The sequence below is a fragment of the Rattus norvegicus genome, chromosome 3 (genome assembly GCF_021556685.1).
Source record: "Rattus norvegicus strain SHRSP/BbbUtx chromosome 3, alternate assembly SHRSP_T2T, whole genome shotgun sequence".
NCBI classification, from domain to species: Eukaryota; Metazoa; Chordata; class Mammalia; order Rodentia; family Muridae; genus Rattus; species Rattus norvegicus.
Window position 1 is genome coordinate 121,431,189 of NC_141536.1, and position 24,736 is coordinate 121,455,924.

The following is a 24,736-nucleotide window of genomic DNA, read 5'->3' on the forward strand; positions in this document are numbered from 1 at the left end:
TTGTGAATAATATCTGTGTAAACATGTGTATGTAAACATGTCTGCACTAAGCACGTTTGCTTCTGTTGTGTACACACCGGAAAGTTGTGTGCTGGATTACATGGGGGTTCTGTTTTTAATCTTTCAAAGAACTTCATTACTGAATTCCATAACGGATACATTGGGTTACATTCCCACCAAAAGTCAAGTGTTCCTGTCTCCCCAGTTCTTCACCAGTAATTATTGTTTGCTTTTCTGCTACGTCATTTTTAAAATAAGAGAATTGACTAAAAATAGAACCTTAGTGTGGTATTTGTTTGTATTTACTTAATGGTAAATAATATTAAATACCTTTTCATTTATTTATTGGCCACTTAGACATCTTTGTGTGAAGAATGCCTACTGAACTTTTATTCATTGTGTTATTCTTTTGTTATTTAATTTTTAAAATTTGCTATCTATTCTTGATATCAATCCCCTGACAGATGAATATATAGATTTCTTCTCACTCTTTAGGGTTCCTCTTCACTCTGTTGATGGTGTCCTATGTTGTACAGAAGCTTTCAATCTTATGCAGTCTCCTTCACCCATTCTTACTCATATTTCCCACGCTGTTGGAGTTCTATGTGAAAAGATACTGCCTATCTATTACAAGATCTTGACATAATTTGTGTTTACTTCTTGCAGTTCCAAATTCTCAGGCCATGTTTGGGGTCTCTGATCCTGCCAGCATTGATTTATGTACAGGGTAGAGAAGGACTTGTACTTTCAGTCCTCTCTATGTAGAGATCCAATTTCCCAGCATCACTCACAAGAGCAGATGTATAGTTTCCAGTGTGTTATTATAGCAAAGTGTTGTTCTTTTCCAACATTGACTATGATTGAGGGTTTTTTCCCTTCAATATTTTTGTACATTTCTAGATTGATTTCTAGATCCACATCAAGTGGTTCATTATATCTAACAGGGATTTTAAATATCCCCTGAATTGTGCTTTTAACTGTACCCAAGTGTATAATGTTTCCATGATAATCATATTTACTCTCTAATCTCATCCCTGTGGTTTTGTATGCCATGTACTTGTATTTGCAACTTAATGAGACTTGTTTTACAGTGTTTGGCAAAATATAAAGTGTATGAGAAACATGACCGCCTGTTAGTGTCTGATAGGCTATTCCATAGTAATTTAATTGTCGAATAGTCTTAATTAATTATGCTGTTGGAGTGCTTATTATGTCACTTTACTTCTTTTTCCACCTTGGTCACTGAAAAAAGTAGTTTTTAAAAATTTTTAAGTTTAATTGCGTATTTTTCTACATTTCCTCATCATTGAGTAAATTTTTTGGTGAATATTTTGATAATTTCATAACTTTAAATTTAAAACAATATCTTCTTGGTACTATCACTGGTATCTAACCTTATATAATTAAAAACTATTGCTATTTGATGCTAGTGTGTCTGCCCTAATAATTTAGCTGACTAGCGGATTCATGGTTAAGGTACTTTGGGATAAGTTGAGAATTACTTTTTTTTTCTAATCCAATAGTTTTATTTCCTTCTTGGTTCACTACACAGACTTTAGAGATTATATCATTGGCCTTAACTCTAGAATTTTCTGACAGTGCCCATGTAATAGCTTCAAATGCTACAACGAGCTTTTTTTCTAGTATACTGTTCAAGTCCAGGTCTTGGCTCTCCATATGGTATGATGTGTTTGGCTAGTTCAGTTTCTGATCTTTCACCCCACCAAGCAAGATATTTATCCTCTATGAGAACTTCAATGCATCAGCACCATCATCTCTTGCTCTTCCTATATCAACCATCAAATCAACTATAGAACCTCAACACAGTATAGTAGAAATGGGACCACCTTCTTTTTCGTGATTGAAAACAACCACCCATCATCTCTAACTTAATAGAGGCAAATGCTGCTACCTCCATACCTTGAAGAAATGCTCTATTTCTTCGAGAGTAAGAGGAACCAATCTGGGGAGAGCTGTAACTCCAAATCTTTTATTGTCTCTTGAGGTCCCATTTTGAGTTAAGCCTTACCAACATGGTATTATTGCCTTTGTTTGCAAAATGATGAGCCATGCTTGCCAACTTTGTCACCTGTTTTAATGTCAGCTTCATCACTTCTGACAGTAGCTTTGCTTTGTGTACCCATGAGATTTTCTTCTCCTTTAATGAAATCCAGCAACTCTTCAGCAGTCTTTCTCAGCACCATTCCCTCATCTGTTATGCCTTCAAAAGGGTAAGAGTACTTCCAGTTTCTTTCTTAAAAAAAAAAACAAAAAAGAAAAAAAAAACAATCCACACATTACCAGATCCCAGAAGTTTACAACTCTGATGTTTTCATCGTTGAAATTACTGGAATCAGGGAAAAATAGTTACAGATGGATGAGTAGTAAGTGTGAACAAAAATGTGTTGTTCACACAATGTGCACTCATTATTGGAGTAAGAAGTAGAGATGATATTTCATCAACATCCTGAGAGATTTACTGTACCCCACTCAGAAGGATACTCATAGGCTTTTTGTGTGTGTGTTCTATTTCATAACCTTCTATCATTTCTGAAACTGACCAGCTAGCTCGAAGAAGTTATTCAGCTTGTTCCAGAAGGGCTTCAGCAAATATCAGAACAGAATTTCTGCCATCTCTAACTTCTTATTCCCTTTCCTGGTTTTCTGTCCATAAGGTACTCCCTCCCCTCCCCCATAAGGGTGTTCCCCTCATCCATCCTCTTTACTTCCCCCTGACATTTCCCTGCACTGGGGGTCCAATCTTGGCAAGACCAAAGGCTTTCCCTTCCACTGGTGCCCCAACAAGGCTATTCTCTGCTACATACGCAGTTGGAGCCCTGGAGAATTACTTTTATACCTTCATTTTTTTCAATTTATGAGCATGTTATATTCATTTTCTTTTAAAGTGTTATCAACTAATTTTATACTTATGATTAATTGATTATAGGTATAAAAATTATCATGAAAGAACTGAACAAAATTAACTCAAAAAATATAGCTACTAAAGTAAATTACTTTTTAAAAACATACCATATTGCCACACAAACAAATACCCAACTTGGGATATTTACAGCATATTTAACTTAGATTAATGTGTAAAAAAATGAAAGAATACATATCACTTTTTAATGAGATTTTTAAAATGCTGATAGTCAAGCTAGATAATAAGTAAATAAGAAGCAGAAAATTGATTATCAATTTTGAGTAATATACACCTAAACTCATAAAATAGCATCAATATGAAGTGTATTTTTTTTCTTTTTGAAAGTTAATAGATGATCATTAAGTTAGTTGACTTTTAATTTAAATAGATTTAATATATTTTACATTTAATACACATAGCATTGTTATCTCATTCACAAATAGTGAAGAACACTTGCAATCATCTCCAAAGGCTTAGATAAAGCATTTATTAAAATGTCATCATCAATTACCTCACTCTGCTTGTCCAAACATAAAAAAATTCCTCACACTGTAAGGTATGCCTCACAATGTCTCATACAGTACAGAAATCAAGTCCTCACCATTCTGGAGCCTAGGTCATCCTAGGCTAAAGCCATCGGGTTTGATATTTGAGGAAAGCCAGTTTTCTGCATAAAAAATGGTGTGTGAGCACCATGTCTTCACACGGTAGAAAAAAGAAAAGGCCTAAGCTGACTCGCCCTAGTCATGAAAATTACTTAATTATTCACAAAATGACACACATTTCAATCTTACTATAATAGACATTGGTTTCAACATGAATTCAGCGTGTCGTTATGAAAAAGCAAAGAGCTTTAAGCAAGTCATCTTCCTAAGCTGATGAACCAAAAGTCTAAGTATGAGTAATGATCAAACATTAATCAAAACCATAATTAAAGTAAAAGGGTGTGCTATCATTATTTCCATCAAAGACCTGAACTCTCAACATGGTGCAATGAGAAAAGAGGAAGAAATGAGAAGTTCTTGTATTCTGCTACACAGAAGAGTGACTTTAGCTCATCAAGCTATGTGCTTCAGGGATCCTGAAGGCAGGTCTTTCAATGTTATTTCTATAAAGGAATTGTAAGCAGTTGAAATGCAAACAATGGTACTTGCTCTGCTATGATCTTTATATAATATAGACATGGACCAAAGACCATACTGCTGCAGAAATACGTATGAATAATGTCTGTTAAATGTAAAATAAAGGACGAAGAAGATAGTTCGTTTGGTAAGGTGTTATCAATGAAATCATGAGAACCAAAGTTGATCCCCAGTACCCATGGAAGTCTGGACATAAAGGCAGGCCCTTGAAGTTCTAGAGAGGCAGAGAGATGTCTCATTAACATGACAATATACCAGGCAAAAGCAACTTAAGGAATGAAGGGTTTATTTTGGTTTAAGATTTTGAGGTACTGTGCATCATGGAAACTAAGGTATAGCTACAAGAATGCGAGGTGTCTGGTTACATTACAGCCACAATAATGAAGGAGAGAGTGAAGATTGATGCTCATCTCTCTTTGCTATTCAGTTCAAGAACCCAACCTTGGGTTAAGTTCCTCTTTGTACCAAACAAAGGCCATTGTTGAATACTAAGAAGTGAGAAGGCAGAGACCAACTAATATGGAAAGCCCAACTCCAGTGAGTACAATTACAGCCAACTTCTTCACCTAAGTATCAGAGAACAGAGGAGAGGAGATGGAATTGCTTCTAAGAGCCAGAGGACCACAAAGTCTGTTGTTAGATTGTGTCTCCCAGAAATACCAGAGAAGCCAAACAGGTGAGATACCTCATCAACCTGTCATGTTAATGAGTTCAAAGAGAGGGAGAATTAGTCTCTCTCAAGAATGAGTTTTCTAATTGGTTATCCAATATAAAATGGTTAGCCCTGAAATCATGTACTCAGAAATAATATAAAATAGACTCAGAAAGAAGTATTTTTGTATAAATATATATGGTTTTTATGCCATAACTGTCAAAGAAAGTGAGGACATCAACATGAGAAGAAATGAGGTAGAATAAATTGGAGGGATTGAAAATGAGAGGGATTGGAGGGAAGAAAAGGAAGGGGAATCAATAAAATTGCATTTTAATTAAAATTTAAAAATAAAAAACAGAAACAAAAATGATAATATTAAAAGGCATGTTTACCCTGTGGAATTGCAAATTACCTTTTTAAGGTAGAGTATAAGAAATAATGGTATTATTATCCACTGAGTTTTAATCCTCACGACTCCTTGAGTCGCACTTACAATTTTTCTGAGTAAGATTTTAAAGTGAACTATTGTTGCTCTATATTTGATATTTACATTCATGTTTATATGGTGCATAAAAAATATTCAAGAACTCCACGTTTATTTCACCTGCCTGTACCCTAAAGTGTTTTATGTTTACATGAGGACCATATTTTTATCTTCCTGAAAATTAGGCACTGACTAGCAAAATTGGAGACAAACTCACTAGCGTCATCTATGTGATACCAGAAACAGTACACAAACATTTGAGTTTAGAAATGGAGGCAGACAGTGACACCCTCCCTTTGTTGATCAGATGAGGTCATAAGTTTTCTGTGAGATTAAGTTCTCCTCATCTTCCTTCTCAGTATTCCTGCCAGACAAATACCCCTTTTTTAAAGCTGAATAGAGACAAGGCTCACCAATCTAGCAATGTGATGCTGCATTTCTGCTATTCCAGCACTGCTACCTGATTATACATGGATGAGTATTTGGAATCCTGAGCCTCACATAAAACAAACAAGTTCAGTAAAATTAAGAAATTCTGAGCTTTATTAAGCAAGGCTCATGTGCAAATTTTCTGAAATCTGTAATGTTTAAATCATGGGATAATGTTCTTTTGATGGCTTCTTTTAAAATTAGAAAGTTTATAGAAAGGCGAACCCTCAGTTTTACACAGAATGGGTTCGGGTTAACTTTCGGGAACACCGTGAAGCTGAAACAGCATACTTCTCTGACTTTCCAACTGGGTGAGAAGCTTGTTTCTCCTTGTCCCTATGATGCCATCAAGCAGCATCCTTGCACAGATAGGTTTACTTATAAATTTCTTGGCTATGCCATTTTACTAAGTACAAGTTAACTATTGCCAAAGAATGTTAAGCATCCCATTCCCCTCACTCCATAGATATTGAGCACAACCAAGAGTTACTTAAACACAGCTTCCTTGGCCTTCCTTTCTTACCCTTAATCTAATGTGTTAAATATTTCCTATTACTAGGAAAATAAAATCCTGATGCAAAACCCCACTTAACCTGTCTACCAACACTTCCAAAATGGGTTCTTTTGGTCTCTTTAGAGGGATTACTTGTTCTTTTCTATTTCCCTTTACTACCAAAATTTTGGTGACTATTGTTACCATTGGTCCTGTGACCATGAACAAGGCCTCTGAATCCCTTCCAATCAAAAAGAAAATCCCTCTTTTGATACCTATCACCTGTCACTGTTTTCTTTCCATATTAACATCTTAGGAATCAGCTGATGGGAATATGTCTAGTGATGGAGCCCGACAGCTAGCAGTTTATACCCCAGCACCAACATGCATTACCTAGGAGATTTTTTTTGCCAGCCAATCAAGTAGCTCTGTGCTTCTCCTTTCACATTATCTATACAAACTCAGGGCTATACCATTTATGTCTTCTGCCTTTTATAAGTAGCTAAATCTGACTCAGAGACAATGTCATCCACAAGGGTATAGAACACTACATCTTGTATGTCTTAGCTTGACTTCCAGATGAAGTATTTAGTGAGTGCCCAAGAAGAACTTCCTTTAGCTGCTCAGTATCCCTCTTCTAGAAATAGCCCTCTGGGGAATCATTTCCCATCATTATGTCCAGTCTTCCTTAGGCTGTAAATCAAGGTGCATTGCGTGCCAAGCTTATATGACTTAATCCAGACAACTTGGACTTTCAATTCTGTTAATTTGTGCCTTAAATTTAGTAATGGAAACCTGGAAGAATAAAAGTGGAATGGGTCCACGCCAATATGACAGTTGTCTAGTTGCTTTTACTATGATTCCTTACATAACACCACTTCAATTCTTCCTCAATCCCCTCACTCCACCACTGGGATCTTTATAAGATAGTTGTGCGGACCCTACTGACACCCATGGGTTACCAGCTTTCATGCTTTCTCAATTTTTCTCCACTATCTTTCCCCTCTCTCCTGTTCTTACAATAAAGATTTTTACAAAATAATATTTATTAATTAATATTAATAAGTGTTTCTGTCTGATTTAATAAAATTTAAATATGCTGCCTATATCCAGCTCTCCAAACAAAAGAATGTGTCATCTACCTTCTAACTTCCTGTAACCAAAGCCCAACACCTAGAACTTAAAATCCTCAGTATTTTTATGATACAAAAGAATTATTCAACTTCTACTGTTCTTTTCTAGTGGAACATCATTATCTTAATTTGCATTAGAAATAAAAATTTGTGACATTGTTTGCTTCTCCTCTAAAGATTAAATATTTGTGCATTACCATTTTTCAAAAAATAACTAATATTTATATAAAAATGAGAGAAAGAGAAGATTGTTAAGTGAATGTGATTTTTCATAAAGAAAATTATAAAACAAACTAACCACTGGACCATTGTCTTAATTATTTCAAATGCTTCCTATATGATATAGAATTTGCTACTCCACCTGTCTCTTAGACACATCTGGGAGAGTTTTTTGTTTGACTTGCTCTGCCTTGGAGAGCAGTTTTGTCCAAGGCTATGGTTGTGCAACCTGGAATGCAGTAAGTTTCACGTGCTCCACATAATGCTGATACAGAATAAAATTAGAAAATTGGGAACTATGGAGTCCATTGATTATGTAAAGTGTAACATACAATGCAGGGGGTTTCCCGTGTGCTAGATAATGCTGATACAGAGGAAAATTGGGGAATAGAGAACTACAGAGCCCATTGATTATTTATGGTGTTTAGAATATAGTGTGTGTGTGTGTGTGTGTGTGTGTGTGTGTGTGTGTGTGTGTAACATTTTCCAAGTGAAGAAAATCTTCATCTAGATTTGAAAACAAAAATATGAACATGAAGAATCAATAAAATAAACTCTCCTGAAAAAAATACACTAAAATGCTCTGCAATTATTTTCCCATCAAAATTAAATACTGCCAAGTACACTGTCTCCTCTAAGCAATAGATTTTTAAAACTGAAGGGAAATGCTAAAAGCAGTGCTTCAAATAGCATCCGTCAGGTTAGGCAAATGTCCTGTTTTAGTTAATTTCCCGTTTCTACTTGGTGGAGTTCATGAACTATTTTGAGAATCGGTGGGTAATTGGAAATTGGGTGCCAGCTTAGGTATTTGATTTGGAAATAATGTCATTGAAAACCATCAATTACAAGTACAAAGCAAACTCTCCTTGTTATGCTACCCGTTTAGAAATATAGGAGGCAGGTTCCTTGGTTACAGGTGGAGACAAAGGAATGCCAGGAAATGCAAAGCACCTGCTCTGTCCCTGGGTGCCCTTTCATGGGTAGGGAAAGAAGAGCAACCAGATCTGCTATAGACAAATCTGGAAAGCGCATTGGCATAACAAAACTTGAGTTCAGAACTCTGAGGAGGCATTCTGACAGTGCCTGCAGCTTGGTCCTTGGCATAATAAGTCTGAGAGCCCTAACCAACTCACCAAATGTGAAAATTTTCTAAATATTATACACCTGACTCAGTCATCTAGACTTTAAAATGCTTTGCTTCATCAAGATACAGGCTTAGTTGACAGGTCTAGAAACTCTAATATTGTCCATCCCTATGACGGATCAATTTCAGACCCAATTGATCCCTTGAATATCTTATGAGAGGGAATTGCTGAGAGTCAAGGCCAAGAGTTCTGATTAACAAGAATGTAAAAGAGGGAGGAACCTGAATTTCTATTGGAAACTCGACTGGAATTTCTATTGGAGCAACATCTGGATTACTGCAGGTCTAACAGCACTACTTGAAGAAAACAATGAAAATACATGCCCTTGCTTCATCAAAAACAACTTAAATGGAAAGAAGGGCTTCATCCAGCACATTCCTCAGAAAAGTAGGCCCTTAGCAAAGGACCCTGGCTGAAGTAAAGAAGTCTCAGAGATCAAGAAGAAATGAAATAAAACCTGAGTGCAAAATAGTCCAAAAAGTGGGAACATCACCTTCACTGGTAGGAAGTGGCAGTCTAGGATTCAGGAAGATAGTTTCTCACATTCCATGTACCAGACTGTCTCTGAGAACTCTGAGAGATACTCATTCTAAGGCTGCAGGTATGGAGTAGAGCCTGAAACCTCTGTGTTCAATGCTCCTGACAAGAGTTGAAAAGCAGTTTTGGCTGTACAAAGACCGTCAAAAGAACACATAGGGAATACAGGCTTGTGGTGGTTTGAATTTACTTGGCCCATTGGAAGTGGCACTGTTAGGAGCTATGGCCTTGTTGGAAGAAGTGTGTCACTGTGTAGGTGGGCTTTGAGGTTATCTAGGCTCAAGCTCCTCAGTGTAGAAGAGAGCCTCCTCTTGAGTGTCTACAGAAAACAGTCTCCTTCTGCTGCCTGTTGCTCAAGATGTAGGATTCTTGTCTCCTCTAGCACCATGTCTGCCTGGGTGCTGCAATACTTCCTGCCACGATGGTAATGGATGGAACTTCTGAAACCCTAAGTCAGTCCCATTTAAATGTTTGCCTTTATATGAGTTACTTTGGTCAGGCTGTCTCCTCGATGCAGTGGAGTTCCTAAGACATTAATTTTTACCAGGGACTGGGGTATTGCTGTAATAGACCCAACCATGTTTTTGTTTAGAAGACTGTGGATTTGGGGACTTTGTATTGGAAAGCAATGGAATGCTTTAAGTGAAGCATCCTAGTGGGAATATGGAAAACGTTTTGTGCTGATAGTTATTGGAACTCTGGGAGCATGGCTCAAGAAGTTTCAGAGAAGAATTTTAGTGTGTTGCCTAAAGATCATTCTTGTGATATTTTGGTGAGGAATGTGACTGTGTTTTGTCCGGGTCTGAAGACTCTGCCTGAGGCTAAGGTAAAGAGATTTAGATTAATTACATTGACAAAGAAAGTCTCAAAAGAGCCTAGTTTAGACTTTGCCTGTTAATAAATTAGTAGTGATTAAGAAGAGACCAGCATCATAGTAGTAAAGCATAAAGAAGCTGTGTTCCAGAGATAGACATTATGCCAGCAGCTGTACTTGGTAATACATAAGAATCACCCAGGTGGTTCTAGTTTTGAAGGCATGAAGTGTGGTTATGGAGCTGAGACTTGTCACTGTGAGAGGCCGGAAAGGGCCATTGGTGAAGGTACAGTCTCAATTACAGTTGATAGCCACAGAGTGAAGGGGTCCTGCAAAGAAGATTAGGCTTAACACCATGAAGAGAGCCAATAGGAGGTCATGGGTAAAGACTAGTTGCAGTGGAAGACACGAACATATTGGATATGCCAGTATCATGGGATGGTCAAGAACAACAGCAACAGTGGAGTAGAGTCAGCCAGAGCCTGGAGTACAACAGAAGACAGAGCTCCAAAAATGACTCAAGCCCATTGGAGGAGTCCAGAAGATTATGTGTGGATCCCAGATATTGGAACAAGAAGTTGTAAAGTTGAAATTTCCTTGCACACACCAAAATATTAGGCATGCCAGAGTCATAGAATACATGCCCAGAAAAGCTGCTAACATGAAGTAGAACCAACCCAGGTTAAAAAAAAAGTTTGTTGCAGTCAACAAAAATAAAAGGAATTGGACATCAGACACAAAAATGCAGAGTCTGGAGTTTGTCCAGCTGGTCTTATGTCTTATATTGTTCCAGTATATCCTCACTATGATGTTTTGGAATGATAATGTATATATCCTGTGATGTTGGAAGTTTGTTACCTGGTTTTGGTTTTTATTTTATAAGGAATTACAGTTACATAATTATATGAATCTCAGAAAAGACTTTGAATTCTGGACTTTTAAACATTGCTTCAACTGTGATAAACTATGGAGACTTTTGAAGTTGGACTCAATGTATTTTGCATTATGATATGGCTAGGTATAGCCACCATGAGTCAAACATAGACTCATATGACTTTGAACAAGCCTAGGGGAGTCAGGTAGTGGAATGTGGTGATTTCCATATGCTTGGCCCGTTGGAATTGTCACTATTAGGAAGTATGGCCTTGGTAGAATAAGTGTGGCCTTGGTGGAGGAAGTGTATCAATGTCTAGGCAATCTCTCAGTTCTCTGGCTTCACCTAGTACAGAAGAAAGTCTCCTTTTGACTGTGTTTGAATCACACTACGGAAATTTCAGTTCATTTTCCAGCACCATGTCTGGCTGCATCATGCCATGCTACCTACCATGATGATAATAGACTGAACTTCTGAAACTGTAGCCAGATCTAATTAAATGTTTGCCTTTATATGTGTTGCCTTCATTGTGGTGTCTCTTCACAGCAATGAAGATAAATGCCTTCTTCAAAACTTTCTCATTTCCAGAAAATCATATAAATGTTTACAGTCCAAGGCTCTGTGGGAAATAAAGATACTGACAGAAAATATTTCTGACTTGATTTGAACTCTATCAACCTCTGTTCAGAGTTTAGACCATCTTTACTGTGAGAGACTCTCATAAAACCCCAAACTCCTTGCCACACTATCCAGTGGCAAGAGGAAGTCCATGAACATGAATGGGGATCTGTATGAATTTAGCAGTAGTAAACTGGCATTACGGTAAATTTTTCTGAATCATGGTCACCGTACATTTGAAGGAACCATAGTACATTAGTGTGATGTCTGGACCACTATATATTAACTCTACCAAACAACCAAAGAATAAAGAATGATGCCTCTGAGACACAGCAAAATCACAAGCTACCAACATCTGCTTGTATAAATAATCACATAATTCCCACTTTTATGACTGCAAAACTGGCAAGCATCTTGAATCCCCAGGGGTATCTCCTGCCAGAGAAAAACCCTTCCCTTATAAACTGTGGCATAATTGTAGATAGCTATCTTCTTCCATCCAACATTTGATTAATATAATAAACACTAAACTACTCATAAGGCAAGGTTATACAGGGTGTTTTCCCCAGGTCTTTTGGACCAAGATTCAGAATAGATCTCTGATGTTCTTGGGAGACCAAAAGCCCCCTGCAAAGGACAAGACAATCAGATTCTGTGCCCTGGATCAGCCAGTAGAGGCTTGGCAGAGTGAGCCACTCACCAGTGGTGGAAGGTGGACCTAAGGGAGAGAAGAAAATGGAGACTCTTAGAAAATTATATCACAGTTGTGACAGAGTTGTGAGTCTCCTTTGCCTGTTAAATTTATTACCCATGCCTTCCTGGGAATGATACTGCTGACCCAAGGTTATCTCAGGAGACATTCTTTTTTTTTCTTTTTTTCGGAGCTGGGGACTGAACCCAGGGCCTTGCGCTTGCTAGGCAAGTGCTCTACCACTGAGCTAAATCCCCAACCCCTCAGGAGACATTCTAAGTAAAACTCATGCAAAGGACAATTCAAAAATATTTATCTATTTCAAAAATTTCACACTCTGCAAGACTTGTTGGTTCTTGCTAACTGAGGTGCAATTACATGACCTTCTTCCCCTCATACTCCAACTGTTATAGTTGAAACTGACCCAGAGGAAATTAACCAAATACTTTGTGAAGTTGATTAGAATCTGCTGAACTTCACAAGAGTCACACTTTTGTATAAGTACCATGAAAGTAGCACATTTAAACATCTTGGTTGGGTTTTATAAGTTGGAGCGGAAGTGAAGCCTTTAAGACATGCTCTTTAACATGGTTACTATTCTTTTTTAGACTGTCAAATAAAAGACCATGTGAGACCATTAAAAATAACTGGCTGTGTTAGACCAGTTTCTCTAAAATATAAATGTATCAATGCTTTGTTTCTTTTGATCAAAACTGTCAGGTAAATACATTCGTGGAAGAAACTGGCCAGGACAGTATGACATTGGTATACAGGAGCTCCAACTTCACTTGGAGCTTGTTAGAAATATACATTTTGAGGCTCTGCCTAAGACCTAAAATGTCAGAATTGCTGAAATCAAGGGTCCAGCAATCTACATTTTATGATGTCCTGCAGCCTATATTGGGACACATTCAGGTAGGGAAGTGGCAATGAAGATACTCTGTCTTGGTGTTAGATTTGCTGTGCACTTGCATCGCTGGTGGATCTAAGAACACAGAGAGCACACTGCTCTAGGATTACCACATCTGTATTTACAGTGGTTCCTGCACTGCACACTCTGAAGACTTTTGAGGTGTTTCTGATACCTGCTCATGATTTTGAAGCATTTTCCCAACACGATGGAATATCCCCAAGCTTTGTAAGCAAGTTGTTTCCTAAATAAAAGCATGAGTTACCTAAATGTCTTGAATTCTTGCCTCCTTGAAATACGAATAGCATCCTTCATTTAAGATATGTTAGTTGGATGACACCATCTGGCATTCTGACTTCTCATCATCCAAGCCTATTTAAGAGAATACTTAAGAGCTTTTAGGAATCAAGTGTAATGGTAGAGCAGTTCCCATGCAAAAAAGTCACCTAAGGGAATAAGTTCAGCTTTCTCACACCCAGGCAGAAACAGTAATAATCAGGGGCTAGAGAGATGGCTCAGCGGTTCAGATGGCTTGATGCTTACTATTTAGTTAACGGAAGCAAGTATGAAAGGGTTCATTCTGGGAGAGAGAAGCTGAAAAAAATTTCTGTTGTTCTGATAAAACTGTGGTTAAATCCATTTAATTTCACAAGGAAGAAAGAAAGGAAGGAAGGAAGGAAGGAAGGAAAGGAGGGAGGAAGGGAGGGAGGGAGGAAGGAAGGAGGAAAGAAAGAAAGAAAGAAAGAAAGAAAGAAAGAAAGAAAGAAAGAAAGAAAGAAAGAAAGGAAGGAAGGAAGAAAGAAAGAAAGAAAGGAAGAAAGAAAGAAAGAGGAAGGAAGAAACAAACAAGGGACTGAATGGGTGGCTCAAAAGTTAAGAGTGTTTGCTGCTCTTGCAGAGGACCAAAGTTTAGTTCCAGAATTCATATCAAGTTGACTGCCTGTACTCTAGGTGCAGAGAACGTGACATCCTGGGTGTTAGGCACAAATACCCATATGTACATACTCATATTCACACACACACACAAACACACACACACACACACACACACACAGACAGAGAGACAGAGAGACAGAGAGACAGAGAGACAGAAACAGAGAGACAGAAAGACAGAGACAGAGACAGAAAAACAGAGAGAGACAGAGACAGAGAGAGAGAGTCTAACAGAAAAGCTTCACCTTCCTCTGGTTAGCAAAGCAATTAAACTCATAATTTTATGCTTTGCATGTTGTAAATAAACAATTTTAATCTCAAAGTTACAAGACAAAACATGCAAAATATTTCCTAAGCTATATTCAAGATTGTTCACATTTTAGAGACTGATCACTGTTAAGAAGCCTAATTTATAAAGATCCTTATAGTCTTGCTTATGGAGTTAGACATATGATGAGTTCAGTTTGGTGGCAGATTGCTTACATGGCATTTGAAAGATCCAGAACTGGGTTAACAGTGCCACAAAAATAAAAAGTCATAGTCTCATACAAAAGCATTCATTTCTTTTTCTTTTAAATCCAAAAAAAGTGCAGAATAATATTCTATATCAATGACAAAGCAGGTGGGAGAGAAGACAGGCTTCATCAACACCCAGAAGACCTCAGCAGGGTAGGAGAGGCAAAGAGGACCTGGAGAGTGGCAACTAGGCGAACAGAGGCAGAAAAAAAGATGTGCATCACATCACCGTAAAGATGTATGGAAGATGAGAGATGGTGGTTTTCTTGAAAGCCTGGCACTCGGAGGGAAAGACAGCAGAACGGACAATTTGCAACATTGAAAACTAAGATCTATTACTAATATAACCACTATAGAATGAGGAAGATCAAACTTGCGGTTCCCAGGAAAGTTGTGAAATATTTCTTTTCCTCAGACCTGAGTAGCCAAAATAAACAGCAGCATCGTTTGTATTGCAGCATGAGTTCCAATAGTCGCAATTCTAAGTACCCTGCCCACAGGCCAGATAATCACTTCCACACAGATCCAGCATCTGAAAAGCCCCACTAGAGCATGTGAAGTTGACAGAGCAGTTTAATTCCTTAGCAACGTGAACTGCAAAACCAAAGATCACCAGAACCTGAGATAAAAGTGAAAATACGAAAAAAAAAACCTATCTAGAGAATGTTAATGGAACTGAAAAGTATAAAATAAGAATCCCTGAACCTGGAAATCAGGAATCACATAGAATTCTAAAATGACAGAGGAAAAATTCTGGATATTAAATATAGAATTACCGGGCTGGAGAGATGGCTCAGTGATTAAGAGCACTGACTGCTATTCCTAGAGGTCCTGAGTTCAAATCCCAGCAACCACATGGTGGCTCACAACCATCTGTAATGAGATCCAATGCCTTCTGATGTGTCTGAAGACAGTTACAGTGTACTTACATGTAATAAATAAATAAATCTTTAAAAAATATAGAATTACCAAAGTCAAACTATTCAATAAGATAATATCCAGAAAATATATCATATAATAAGAGAGAAGAAACAAACAACAAAGACAAGAATCCCAAGACAAAAAGTAAGAAGGTCATGAAATTAACATGAGAAATAGGTGCTCCAAATGCAGAGAACAGGAAAGAAAGTAGTATGCATTTTATATTAGATGAGAAAAATTACGAGGTAAGGGATACACATTTCTTAATTTTAAATTCCAAAGAAATAACAAGTAAGAAAATGTAACAAAAAGACAGTTGCCAGTGCCCAGTATCATGAAGTTGAAATCCCCAGAAGATAGTCTATGGAGAATGGAATGAGGCTGTCTGTCTTCCTCCATCACACTCACACGCGCGCACGCACACACACACACACACACACACACACACACACACTCACACACACACACACTCACACACACACACACTCACACACACACACACACACACACACACACACACTCACACACACAATCTCCTTAGCGAGCTCACAGTCAGACACAGAATCCAGAATCCTAACAGCATAGACAGGATTGAATTGTTGAACCTCACTAAAAGCTGCATTCTCCCATAGTATAATGTGTATTAGTAACTTGTGAATCCTCACAGTCCTGAGAGATGTTATTTGTTAGAAAAGAACAGTTAATGGCTTATAGGGTACAGTGAAGTGTGATTGACACTAACTGTCAACACAGAAAGAGTGAACGGGTTCAATTAAAACAGTGATAGTGTTTTCCAGAGGCAGAGCAGCCATGAATGTAATCCTGTAAAGGTAAGAGACCTCACATTTAAGATGCATATCAAATATTAAGTCTGAATGTACTTTAATTGTACTTAATAGCATTTAATACACATGCTTTTGTGAGTTTGGTGAGGAAAAGGACGTGTTATCAATATCTTATTAAAGGTACTCACAATTTAATAAATGTATAAACATTCAGTTAATATAAAGCAATAAGCTTGAATCAATATCTTTTGTAACAGGAAAGAGAAACTATTTGTGATTTGTCACTCTGCAGTAATACATAAATTGGCAAAAACAAAAACTATCCTTAAAGGTTAAAGGCACATTATATAAATCAATGATGAGGAAGAGTGGGACACTTGGTCAATGCCAAATCCTCTTCATAAGTGAATGCCTCCATGTAGGGCAGTGCATGCAGCACATTGGCACTATCAGAATGCTCACTGTGTAGTTTTTCTTGGTGCAGACATTACTGATTACCTACTGATCACCATGGGTGCAACTAAGTCTGTTCTAGCTCTAGAACGCCATTCCTTGGCCAGCTCTGCACTCTCCTTCTGCCGTTTCCTGGCTTTCCCTCTCTCAATACCACAAGCTCATCATGAGCATTTCTAATTAAGTTGGGTTGCTACATGGGAATCCATCTAGAAGTCAAGTCCCAGAACAATTTCGTTCAGTTTTCAAGCTGCCTCAAACACCAGAAGGCACTTTTCTCATCTCTTTTATCTGAGCAGGAAGTTTCCCTGAATAATAGTAAATACTGACTTCCGGGTCTTCTGTGATGTGGTCTGACATCATTTAAATGAATGTTCCTATACAACTGTCAGGCTTAGACCCAGCTTTAGCTTTTTGTCATTAAAAACACAAAGAACAGGTCCGTTATGCATTTATTTTGCCTTTCTATTTTTACTAGTCGTTCAAGGTCAGAGAGTCTGGATGACTACACATGTGAGCCAATCACCTCACAATTTCTCTGGCAGATTTCTGAGCAACCTTGCTTGGAGACCACCTGGTAAAGCATGCTTTCACTCAAGTTGAAAGTCACTTAAGTGGAAACGCAACTACAATGCTGCTTTTCCAATCAAGAGTGAAACTCTCAGCTTCACAGGATGTGGCAGAGTGCCAGGTGTTTCATATTTTGCAGGACAGACACACCGTCAAGCTCCTCTTTGCATAATCGATAAACCAAAACTCAACACACCAAGGGTAACAGTCCACTTCTCTTCAGCTACAGAACTGGAATTGTGATATTCCTCTACAGCCCATAAATCACTTCCCTAGACCTATGAGGAGGTTGGTAGCAAAGTAGCAATGATGTTCTGGGCAGCTGAATGAAATCAGACAAGGCAGAGGTGGGTTTGGGGTCACTGCATATCCACCATCATTTTCTTTCTTGTTTTAGAATCTGACAGATTATGTTTGGTTCAAGGACCCTCGTTTGCTCATAGGTGGAGCAAACCTATTGATGGGTTGAATCAGGACATCAAACATTGGCAGAGCTCCAGACGCAGCAGAAAGCTCTCCAGAAGTCTGAAGGTTTTGTTTGTTTGTTTTTCGTTTTTGTTTTTTATTTTGATGACTGGTTAATGAGACAGACATTTAGACAGGGGACATTACACAAAACTCTTCCACCTTATAACAAGTTACTGGTGAAGAAAAGTTGAGTCTTACATTTCCTTGTGAGTATAGCATAAAACATTAGTAGCATTATTAAAGGAAGTAGAGTGCAGAACTCTAACTCAAACAAGAGCTGCCCTGACCTGTGAAATGTTTTAAAGCAAAGACAGAATTACTGCCAGTCACTTTACAATACTTATTTCCTTTGAAGGAAGAGAGGATGTTATGGTATTTCGGGATACCTGTGTCAGTTCCCTTACAAAATGTATGCATAGTATATATTTAGAAATCATTTGTTATATATGGTTAAGTTTTTCATTTAACTCTCACAGCAAATGCATGCTCAGAAGAGGATAATGAGGTCAGTACAAAGCACAACCTTCCCAGGTTGGCACAAAAACTAAACTGAAATCTTCAGGATTTGAAAAACATTAATAGTTGACTTCAAAATATAACTCTAGCCATATGGAACATGTACAGTGACCAGGCCACAACCATTCGGATTTTGTTTTGTTTTCCTGATTTTCTCTTATTTCATCAAACAAGTAAAACATTCACTCTATGTCATTCTCATTTTTACTATGCATTTTCCAGTACCTGTCTCTTTGGCAGGACTAAGTTATTTTCAAGACTTTGAGTCCAGAATATAACCAGTCACCACTCAGTTATTAAGAGTCATTTTAATATTATGTCCATTTAGCGAAACAATTGTAGTAGGCTCTCCTTTGGGTTCTGTGACCTACCTAGCTCCAGGTTCTTGGCTTGATAATAGTGCCAGGAAAGGATTCCCTCTCCCGGGTGAACATTAAAGCCAATCAGAAAGTGGTTGGACCTACATGACATTAACACCACTATTGTACCATTTTGCATATATTGACAATCATTATAACTCATCTATTTTACATCTTTATAAGATTGATATTACTTTTATATTCTAATAGCATGCATAGGACCTTTCAACACTGTAAAAGCTAGCCACTAAGGGTGATTTCAATATCAGCACCAGTTTGCTTTCTCATTGTTATATGATTCAAATATATTTTGTCTTTAGCATGTTCTGGGTAGGAGGAGTAATGAAATGTGAGATCAGTAGTCTATAGTATTTGGGGGACTGTAAGAGCTCAGTTACAACTCAAGAAAACGTGAGTCATTCCCTGCAGATTACCTTGGTAAGATGCCTATTTCTACAACAAACCTATCAATTTATGAGCATGGTAAATTTTCCCATTTTGTAGTATCTTCCTTGTTTTAATCTTTTTTTTTAAAGATTTATTCATTTATTATATATAAGTACACTGTAGCTGTCTTCAGATACACCAGAAGAGGGCATCGGATCTCTTTACAGGTGGTTGTGAGCCACCATGTGGTTGCTGGGAATTGAACTCAGGACCTCTGGAAGAGTAATCGGGTGCTCTTAACTGCTGAGCCATCTCTCCAGCCCTGTTTTAATCTTTTAATGAAATTTTTACTATACATATTTTATTTCTAACAGATTAATTTCAAGATATCTTAACTTTAAATCTAATAGAGCTGTTTTTTCTTCCTTAAACTCTTGTTAGGAGCATAAAAGTGATTGGTAGAAATATTTCTTCTTATCTAATGTTTGCACTTAATACTGATTACCAGGCTTATTACATTTCACATTATATGTATTACATTGATGTATCAAGTGTTTTTTAGTTTTCCCTTAATAATTCTTCTTTCATGCCATGTTATTTCAAAAGTTCTATTGCTTTGTTCCTACACTGTTATTCTGCCACCAGTTTCATATATGATTTATTAAGAGTAAAGAACACTTAGTATGATACTAATCCTTTTACATATCTTGTAGCTTGTTTTCAGTTTATGATACAAACTATTTGAGTATATTTCTATGGATATCATTAAATAATGGGTGTTTTTATATTTAATAGCCTACAAATTTCAATGAGATGGAGTAACTCTGTTAGTGATCATACTGACTTCTATCATGATGATTTCTGTCCAGTTATTATCAAATTTGACAGAGGAATGTTGGTGTCCCCAACCATAATGGCAGGCTTGACTATTCCTCTTTCCACATCCAGCTTAATTACTCCTACTACTTCTTGTTGGCTTGGTTAGCATGCACACATTAAAATCTTGAGCCATCTTGGTAAGTTGCTTCTTTTACCATACACAGTGCTTTCTCGACCTCAGATACTCTTTGCTCTAAAGTTAGCTTCACTGATATCAAAACCACTTCCTGCTTTCCTTTGATTAACATTGCATGTTCTATCATTTTTATTCTTTACCATTAATCTTTTTTAAAATTTTTATTTGAACTGAATTTCTTGTATATTTTGCTTTTGAACTAATTTTGATCTTGTAGTTGATTTTGCTCTTGATGTAATGTGCTTTTTGTCCTTTAATAGACATCTAACTTAGTTAAAATTAATGCAATTATTGGGGTGAGAGATAATTTTACGATTTTTAAAAATCTATTTTGTGCATATCATCTGATTCTGTTTCCCAAGTTTCTTCTTCTGAGTAATTTTTTACCTTTATTTCAAGATGAGTATCCTAGCATCAAGTGTCCATTTCTTTGGCTGTTGTTTCTGCTTTGGTTTTGTTATTTTTGTTTGTTTGTTTGTTTGTTTGTCTGAGAATATATTGGTTTCATACACCATTATGAAGTATCCCATTTTATTGAGGAATCTGATATCAGCATTGTCCCACCCTAACCCTACTAGATTGAACTTTCGCTTCTAGTTTCAATTTTTTTAATTAAACGTATTTATTCATTTACTTTACATCTCACTCACTGCTCTTTCGTGGTCACCCCTTCCCGTAATCCTTCCTTCATACCAGCTCCCCTTTTCCTCTGAGTAGGTGGGGACTCCTGGGTATCCCCACCATCCTGGCATTTCAAGTCTCTGCAAGGCTAGTTGCTTCCCCTTGGACTGAGACCAGACAAGATAGCCTAGCTAGAGAAATATATACCACATACGGGCAACAGCTTCTTGCTTTCAATTTTCCTTTTGTTTGTAGAAAATTTTCTCTTAACCACATGTTAACAGAAGGATAATTAAAATATTCATTGAATAGATTGTCTTAATATTTCTCCAAACTATAGAAAACTAATCATTCTTGAGTCTGCGGATCCAAAGTCAGGCAACAGATTCAGGGACAGACACCACTCCAGTTGTTGGAGATCTGCATGAAAACCAATGATGTCTGCTACATGTATATAGAGAGAGTAGATCCTAGGTCCAGCCTATACTAGCTCTTTGATTGGTGGATCAGCCTCTGGTAGCCCCCAAGGGTCCAGGATAGTTGACGCTGTTTGTCCTACAATCCTTCCCCTAACTCTTCCATATGACTCCCTAGCAACGATCCTTGGTTATGGGTCTCTGTATCTCTTTCCACTGGCTGCTGGGTGGAACTTTTCAGGAGACAGCTATTCTAAGATTGTGTCTTGTGAGCATAACAAAGTATCATTAATAGTGTCAGGAATTAGTTCTAGCCCATGGAATGGATTTCAAGTTGGGGCAGTCATTGGTTGGCCATTCTCATAGACTGTTCTAACTTTGTCCCCGCACCTCTTGTAGGTAGGACACATTTTGGGTCAAAGGCTTTGTTGGTAGGTTGCTGTCCTTATCCCTCCAATGAGTCCTGCCTGGCTACAGGAGGTGGTCATTTTAGGCTCCATAACCCAACTGCGAGGAATCTTAGCTAGAGTCACCCCTATTTCCTGAGTCCCTCACCCCCACCCCAGATCCCTGGCATGTGAGAGCAAAGAGGCCTAAGAAGCCCTTGATACAGTTTACAGTACAAAGAAATATGGTCTCTAACATTCTGAGGTTAAAAACCACATAACTGTTGAAAAGAACAGTTTCTCCCTCTAGTTAGACCTGACCACCACATTGCTAGATAGTATTAATTATAATTCCTCTTACATACTGCCTTGTATTTGGTTGTCAAGAAAACTTAACAGAGCATACTAAACTTAGTAAAAGCAACAGTTTGGAAAGACAAAACAAGGGTGAGAACTAGACTCAGGTAATTCAAGAGTATTAAAATTAAGAAAATGAGGTTTTCTAAGAATGATATTTTGAGGATTTTGCCGCAAAATTCAGAGGCAGTATGAAAGAACACTTGGACACTGAAATGGATATTCTAGATTGTCATAGAGCCAGAAAATAGAAGGGAATAAAAAACACTCTGGCAAGAAAACACAAAAGAAAAAAATTAGTAATCTAAGCTGCCACTCCAGGAAATTAGAAAATAGTAAATTAGTGATGATCTAGTCAAATGAATAAAATCAACAGAACAGAAATCAATGAATCTGAAGAGTATCAAATCCATGAGAAATTTCCTCATCTTTGTAGAAAAAAATCAACAAAATAAAAACCTGATTTTTTAAAAATGGCAGAAAAATAAATAATATCTAGCCACATTGTCTACTAAAAGAGAAAGACATTATTACAGAACACATAGCCATAAAAAGAGAGAATCATAGAGTGTTATGAAAACTCTGTTCTGATATTCTTGAAGACCTAGATGAAATAGGCCAGTTCCTAGAAGACTATGATCTGCCAAAGCTACACAACAAAATGAGACAGAGTAAATTTCTCTTTATTAAAGATTTTCATTCAATAAGTCACGCCTGCCTAAAGTATAAAGTGTTAGGCACAGATGTGCTCTATGGGATTTGTTGAATCACTGGGAAAAGGTTATTACTACTTCTCTAAGATTTCTTCCAAATATAGAAGGAAAACTTTTTATACTGATTCTGTGAAGTTGCCATCAGCCTAAGGGTAACACCAGGTAAAGACATCAGAGGAAAACTAGAGATCAATACCTTTCTTGACATAGATGAAAAGACTACCTGGAAAGATACTATCAAACCAATTCTCAGATTATAATAATTATATATTTTAAACAAAGCAATTTAACACAGGTGTGCACAGCTGCTTCAGTATTCAAAAAGCAGTTAGTATGAGTCTTGACAACAGAATGCTTAAAAAGACAAATTACATTATTATATCAACAGATGCAGAAAAACACTATGAAAACCATTTAAGATTAAAATAAAAAGCACAGGAAGAAAGTAAAGAACCTCTTTGACTTTGGAAACAGCCTCTACAAATTCTACCTGTAAACATTAGCCTTAATGCCATGTATGTACAAGATGCTCTCCCAGTAAGGTAACTACAATCAAAAATATCTCCTCTAAGCTCTTCTTTTCACTCAATCTTGCTGAAAACAATAAGGAAGGAAAAGAAATAAATAGACAAATGTGTGCAACTCTTAAGCCTTTCTAAAAGCAAACTTAATCATACACCCTCAAATGTGATCACACACAACCTCAGTAGGAAAATTCCTCTAAAAGACAACAGTGCCAAAAAAACAAGATAACCTTGTATTTACGTTTGATGTCCTTCTAGAAGAGCACCAAGGATAGAATACCCAAAAGAATAGATATGCTGGTGTCTTTAAATTGAAAACTGCTGGTTTTAAATGCCATTGTCATGAGAGTTGGAGGAGAAGCCACAGACTGAGGGAAAACATTTGCAAATGAGTACAGAGAAAGAAGTTAGCTAGTAGAAAAAGTTCTTAAAGCTCAGCAGTAAGAAAAGTAACACCAATTTTTAAACAGGTAAAGGAGGCTGTGACTTTATTTCCATAGGCAAGTGCTCACATGGCATATACAAGGCCACAAGATCAATCACCACTGAAAAATATCATAAAAGAAACACTACAGCACTCGCCCAAAATAAAAGATAGACAGATGACAAATAGAAGTAGAAAAATATTCAATATGTTTCATTAGAGCCCTGCAAATTAAGACATCAACTAAGTTACTACTATGTGCCAATTTTAATCCCCAAGTTTACAACTCTAATAACATTAAATTCTGGTAAGGATGTAGAAAATGAGAAACAATTGTCACAGAGATCCTGGATGAACATTCTTTCAGTTTCTTGGGAAATCAAAGATACTCTAATAATATAATCCATCACTTTCTTCTGTGTTTACTTTACACAGATGAGAAATATTTGCACAAGAACATTTATAGCCACTTTATTCACAATTTTTAAAACTTGGAAAGAGATAAGATGTCATTTAGTAGATAAATAAAAAAACAGGGAGTGCCTGCAAAATGGAATGGTATGGAGCACTAACAGGTATCATCTTACCAAACCACTCAGGAGGGTAAAAGAAACTAAATGAAAGCACTTATACTGAAAAGGTCACATGCTGTATGATGCCAGCTACAGAACATCTGGATTAGAAATATCTACAGAAATAATAAAAATGGCAGTGTTTGCACAGGTTGAAGAATAGAAAGGATGAGTATGCAAAGAATGCTAATGCCAATCAAACTATTCTGTAGGAAACAGTGATAACAGAGACAGTGGCTACTCATCTGTAAAAATCTACAGAGGCAGGAGCAGTAGTAACCCCTAGTAGAAAATACAGATGTGAGATAAAATAAAACAGCAGTCGAGCTACATCTCTGACAAGTATGTCATTCTCAGTGGGATTTTGGTAGTTGGAAAGTTATACACAAGTGAAGGCAAGAGATAGTTGAAAACAATCTGTGTAGCTTCCATTCAACAGTCTACATCTCTGACCCCTTGAGTCTGTGTCACAACAAAAACTTTGTCCAAGATACAATGTGGGTGTCAAGCAATACAATCTTACTGCAGTTCAGTTCTTCAAAACTCATCCTCTCCTAGATGAGACAAGTGTAATTGTTTGCCACATGTTTTTCAGCTGCTCCCTCGGATTAGCCTCTGTAGACCTTCTTTCCAATGTGACTGTCTTGCCACTGTCCTCTCATCCAAATTGGGCTTGCTGATGATGCCTGGAGAATGGATTTTGTGCACTGATGGCTGGAGGAGGACTTGAAAC

The 24,736-nt window shown here is 37.3% G+C and overlaps 1 pseudogene; it reads right to left on the reverse strand.

Moving 5' to 3' along the window:
* Positions 1-1,440: 1,440 nt before the first annotated feature.
* Positions 1,441-5,991, reverse strand: Cct8-ps4 (chaperonin containing Tcp1, subunit 8 (theta), pseudogene 4; annotated as a pseudogene).
* Positions 5,992-24,736: the final 18,745 nt, after the last annotated feature.